Here is a 6,658-nt window from a genome sequence, read left to right on the forward strand (position 1 = left end):
CACTTTGTGAAGATGATAGGGTCGTGTTGCAATCTAATATTGAAGCTACTGTCTCTTAATCAGAAGCACTTCTACGACATTTGGCCACTTCTGCTATCAAAGTCACCAAAGTTGTACCTACATCGCATAAGATTCATGATCTTGACATGGAGAATAGGCCGGATTATATGCTTGAAAGGGTACTGGAGCGGATCATGAAAAGAGACATTCATATTATGCATCTTACTCCATTTGCAGGAAATAAATCTGGAGAAACTAAGAGTGAGAGGATGCAGGTTGTGTGTGTATTTAGCTTCCAGGTAAGGTGCATCTGCACTAAGTTTTGTATGCTCAAGTGTCACAAAAAACTTTATTTTTCAGTGTGGCATTGTTGGAAGAGCAAGGCTGAGGAGATCCAGTCAGTTTCAAGGCTTTTATGGTTGGGATTGACAACTACAGTGTTGAAGCATATATTACAGATATATCTCCGGTTGAAGAAGCCAAAATTGGTCAAAACTTGGCATTACAAGTACAAAACTAAGAGCCATGGGATAGACATGGAAGTGACTATGCAACAGACATTGCCTCTCAAGTGTGGCCACATTGGAGAATGCTGCATGACACTAATCATGGGTTTATTGCATAAATTGTATTACATGCTGTATGTGAGCAGATTTTACAAAAGACTTGAGAGAATAACGGGTTCAATAAGTTCTGCAAGTGCCTGCTCCATCAGATGGCCCATTTAAAGTAGTGACTTGTTTGCAGCCGGCTGCAGTTTGGCTGTCCTTCCCTCATGCTTCGGGAATCTCTATGAGGTTGCTTCCATTCTTGTTTCTTCACTTGTACCAAAATGCTACGACACAAGCTTGAGGACAAGCTTGTTTAAATGGGGGGAGTATTGATAAGAGAGAAATGTGGGAGAGAAAGAAGCACGTGTCATGAGCTAAAGAGAAGATTATAGAATATACATAGAAACAGAGTACGATGGTGAACATCATCCTGCGTGATCAACAATGTGAGTTTGTTAGATCAGAGCTGCGACTCTGTTCAAGGTGATAAGAGAGGAGAACTGTAACTCCAATCTTATCATTTAGGGTTCATAGTTTGTATTGGGGAATTGAGAAGAGATAAGAGAGAAGAGTTCTTCCTTCAATCTTAACAGAACCTTTCTCTTATTGAGATTAACTCTTTTCTGGCTTCACTAGTTGCCAAACAATTCGTAGGTGATTCTTCACAACACCGAAGTCCTACAGCAAAAACCAGTGTCAAGCACTCAACAATAGGGAAAATGACCCTCAGACCGCTCTGGAAAATCGATTTGTCTGCAATGTCCAATATTCTTTCTGGCAACGCCGACTTTGCGTAGCTGTGCAGGGTGAAGTTTTCACCAAATAAATCATTGGTTGGCTGTCTTCCAGTGAATATTTCCAAAATGAGAACCCCAAAGCTGTACATATCACCATGTATTGATGGTTGTCCTCCCAATCCATATTCTGCAAAATATTTCACATAAACAAAATTGGAGTACCAAAACAAAATACAATAACTTTCTTCATTTAGACATTACAAATGTGTGATAAACTTACCAGGTGCGGCATAGCCGATGGTACCTCTAACAGCGACTAAGCTTAGTTGGTTAAAGAACGACTCATGAATTTGAGGAGAAGACGTGTGCGACCAAAGTCGCTAACACGGGCAGTCAAATCATCATCTAGAAGGACGTTGCTTGGCTTTAGATCACAATGCGCTATTGGTTCATGGCAATGAACATGAAGATAGTCCAAGACAGAAGCCACATCTATCGCTATGTTAAGCCTTTCAAAAAGTGTCAATGTTCTTGAGGGTCTATAAATCTCTTTCATTTCCTCTGGATGCAGCCACATATCTAAACTTCCATTAGGCATGAACTGATTTCTTTGAAAATCAATACTCGAACAAGCCGTCACTAGCTTCATAAGATTACAATGCCTTATGTCCTTGAGCTCTCTGTCCATAAAAACAAGAATCTATATAATAATAACAATCCGAATAAATGTGACTAACAGTTGTGTTTTTTCAATCGTACATTTTGGATATTTTCTGAAAAGTTGTGATGGATCATTAAAACGGTTATTTATAAAAAGTTACAACAGTGAAGTTGTGTTGATTGGAACATTCATATCTTTTGAAATATATATATATATATATATATATATATATATATATATATTTGTCTGTTTGAACTGTTTTCATTTTTTTTGTTGTGACACAAAGTCAACTAAAATTTCAGTCTCAATGGTTTATGCATTTTTTTTAATTATTTTCTAGCATTCATTCTTTTAAAAGTCAAGAAATTCCTCTAATTCTTGATTTAACAAAAGTTTTTTGGAATGATGAATCTAATTTACATCTTTTAGTTAATTTTAAATATAAAAGTTTAATAAAAATACCTAAAGTGTTTTTCCTAGAGTTAGATGGATTACATAGTGAGTTTTTGGATTTGACTTTTCAATATATTTATACCTAATCCCAATAAATGCCACTAAAAGTTGTGTTTTTTCAATCGTACCTTTTGGATAATTTTTTTAAAAAATCGGTAAAAAAATTTAAATTGTATGTTTTACAAAAAGTTGTGATTGTTCATTTTAATGGTTTTTTTGTAAAGTTGCAACTGTTCATTGTAGAGTTGTGTTTATTCGAATATTCGTATCTTTTGAAATCTATATGTTTGAACTGTTTTCATTTTTTTTGCCATGACACAAAATAATATAAAATTTTAATGTCAACAGTTTTGCAGCTTTCTAAATTATTCTCTAGCATTCATTCTTTTAAAAATAAAGAAACTCTTCCAATTCTTGATTTAACAAAAGATTTTTGGAATGGTGAATCTAATCTACAACTTTTACTTAATTTTAAATATAAAAATTTAATGTCTAGATATAATAGCAATCCGAATAAATGCCACCAAAAGTTGTGTTTTTTCAACCGTACCTTTTGGATATTTTAAAAAAAAAAAATCTGTAAAAAAAATAAATTGTGTGTTTTACAAAAAGTTGTGATAGTTCATTATAACGGGTTTTTTTGTAAAGTTGCAACTGTTCATTGTAGAGTTGTGCTTATTCGAATATTCGTATCTTTTGAATCTAGATATATTTTTCGAACTTTTCTCATTTTTTTTGCCATGACACAAAATAATATAAAATTTCAATATCAACAGTAATTACACATTTCTAAAATTCTCTGGCATTTATTCTTTTAAAAGTAAAAATATTCCTTCAATTTTTAATTTAACAAAAGATTTTTGGAATGACGAATCTAATTTTACAACTTTTAATTAATTTTAAATATAAAAATTTCATGAAAATAACTAGGATTTTTTTTTTCAAGAGTTAGATGGATTATATAGTGAGTTTTTAAATTTGACTTCTTAATATGGTAATAGATATGTCTTCTATTTAAAAGCAGTGTATATGGGTTATTAGGTGAAATCAAGTGCAGACACAACATTTACGATTTTTTGTAGCACATTTTCATAATTTTTTTTTTTTTAAATTCAAACGATTGTATCTGTTCATTGTAAAGTTGTGTCTTTTCACTATATTTTATTTATATCTTTTCATCATAAATTTTTGGTCTAATAGGTGTATCTATTTAAATAGTCATGTCTTTTGAATTCTCTTTATATTTGTCTCTTCATCAGTAACTAACAAGTTCGTTGAAACAAAAATTTTCATTTTATGTTGAATCTAAATAATTAAATATTAATATCTAATATTCAGCGTTATTCTATAATCTAAATAAAATTTTAGAAATGATTATAGCAGTAGAGAAATTTAATACAACTTAATATAGAATTTATAGTTGCCACTATTTTTACCGTAACTTTTTGTTAAAGAAATAGTTTAATATTTAAAAATTAGAATAACAATTTGAATAAATACAAACAACAGTTGCGACTTTGCTTAGTATTTTTTTGTAAGAAAATTGTTTTTATTCCTTTTTTTAAAACTCAAACAGTTGTATCTGTTCATTTTAGAGTTGCGTCTTTTCACTATATTTTATTTATATTTTTTCATCACAAATGTTTTTTCTAATAGGTGTGTCTATTTAAATAGTCATGTCTTTTGAACTTTCTATATATTTTTCTTTTCATCCATAACTAACAAATCATTGTTCGTTGAAACAAATTTTCTGTTTTATGTTTAATCTAAATATTAATATCTAATATTCAACGCTATTCTATGATTTAACTAAAATTTTAGAAATAATTATAGAAATTTAGAAATTTAATAAAACTTAATATAGAATTTATAGTTGTGTTGCGTCTATTTATCGTAACTTTTCGTTAAAAACTATTTTAATATTTAAATTTTCTATTATTTTGTTTTTAATTATAATTATTTAATAGAAAACTATATTTACTCATTACAACCATTAGTTCAATATTCTCAGTTAGGATCACTTTGTCATAATGATTTTTTTAATTGTATCTTTACCATAATTCTTCATAAAAAAACATTATATTTATAATGCTTTAAAAAATATTTTTTTACAAAATTGCCTCTATTCTGTATAATATTTTTTGTTATAAGCTTTCATTTTGATGATTGTGTTTTTAGTAACAGTTTATGTTTAATGTTTATGTCTTCAAACTATTTTATTACATTCCAAAAATTTCATGTATAATTTTAAATTCTAACTTTTATTTATTTTTTTCTAGAATACTGGTCGAGTCCTAGTAATAATAATAAATAAGAAAAAGGTTTATTACCTTTTTTTTATCAAGTATTTATTCAAAATCATTTGTTGAGTACATCATCATCCAAATATTTTAATTGGCTCATATATACGTATAAGGTGATTACGCCATTGCTTACTTTTTCATCATGGGAAAATTTGCAAGATCACCACGAGTACATTCTCCCCTCTGTAAAGCTCTGCATACACCGCGAGCCTCTGTGTTCTGCCATTACGTCCTTTCATATTTTGTAGAATAGTAGTGAATATTACGGACTAAAATCAAAAATCAAAATGTATGTACCTTGTGGTGGTAATGCAGCTCAAAGATAACAGGAGAGTAAATATATTTGGCTCAAAATCACATTATAAATTTCCAGACCGATCCAAAATAGCATGAGGACTCTTGCCCTGTAAGTATATAACTAATAGAACAAATTAAAATATAATCGCTTCTTTGAGCTACGATGCATTAAAGTATATCTTATATAATAAGAGAAGGTTTCTTCTAAACTTTGTTTGAAGTGATGACATCTGGCGCTTTATATAGTTGACACTTGTCCATTGCTAAGAAAATATGGTCACAATTGTCAACTCAATTCCTTGGTAATTACAAAATATGCCTTAACAAACAAACAAATGGGATCTGAACATGCAGCAGCCCTTGTGTTTCTCTTCCTCCCATATGGTATTTAAATTGAAGCTCGAATTTAGTTTTAGTTTTGTATTCTGCTTTTGAAAACGTAACGTCTTGCCATCAAAGTAAATTAAGTCATTTGATAATTGCTTACTTATTTATTTCCAATTAAATATTAGTAATCTATTTTCCATAAAATTATAATCCAATAGAATTTAATTTCTGATTACTTTTATTATTACTAGGTGTTAGCTCACGCTACGCATGAGTTATTACATAATACGCGTGAGTTATTTCATAATCACTATTATATTTTGAAAAATTAATATAAATTAACATGTTATTATTATTATTTTTTCGGTATACATCAAAATGTAAAGACTACATAGTATGAATTTAAATAAAATAAATTAATCAAACTTTCTTTTGATGATAATATATTTAGTGCAATTAAGTCATATTGTATCTTACATGCCATATGCCATATATTTTTGTAGTTGTAGTCATATTTCAAAATCATTGAGATATATATATTTCATAAAATTTATTTTGTGGTGTTAGTTATGCATTTTTTTTATAGTGATAGCTTAAAAAGATTTAAAATGTTTCAATTAAGACAAAATCAAAATGATAAACAGTACGTTTGCAGTGTCTCATACATATATAACTAAGTGAGCCTAACAATAGAATATTAGACTAATACATTTTCCATTAAAAAAAAAACAGCAACTACTTCATTCGGTTATTATCTTGAGGTCTTTAATTCTGCTAAACTTTGATTTATATGAAATGATAATGTTTCATATAGAAAAAATAATTAAACTATATATCATATATTATATGTATATCTTATTCAAATAAACTGAAATGTTTATTAAGTTAAGATATCATTGGCCAAATCAAGAAAAAATAATGATATTGAATAATTTATATAATTATGTGAGATTTGAAATATGAGGCCATGAGGATTATAATGAGATATGTGTCTTTTTCTAATAGATAATACAGAAATCGATGTGTAACTACATAATATGTAATTTAAAAGTGATTGTTGGTGGTTCCATAATTAAATGGGTCTAACTACATAATATGTTACACATTGATCATTTAAAAGGAATACGAACATCTAATTCTCAAATAAACTTGATTTTTTGTTAAACCAACATATGTGAATTTAAATTTAACTATGGAAATTTTTTAAAAAATATGAATAGATTAGAAAGGCAAGAAATATAAAAGAAATATTTTATTTTTATATAATTAAACTAAAAATTGAAAACAATGTTAAATATATATAATACTTTCTAAATTAAAATATAGAAT

At 28.5% G+C, this 6,658-nt stretch overlaps 1 pseudogene; it reads right to left on the reverse strand.

The window, feature by feature from the left end:
• Window positions 1–1,137: 1,137 nt before the first annotated feature.
• Window positions 1,138–1,976, reverse strand: LOC147938600 (putative LRR receptor-like serine/threonine-protein kinase At3g47570 pseudogene; annotated as a pseudogene).
• Between the last annotated feature and the right edge of the window lie 4,682 nt (window positions 1,977–6,658).

Source organism: Camelina sativa, chromosome 9 (assembly GCF_030686135.1).
Source record: "Camelina sativa cultivar CO46 ecotype springtype chromosome 9, ASM3068613v1".
NCBI classification, from domain to species: Eukaryota; Viridiplantae; Streptophyta; class Magnoliopsida; order Brassicales; family Brassicaceae; genus Camelina; species Camelina sativa.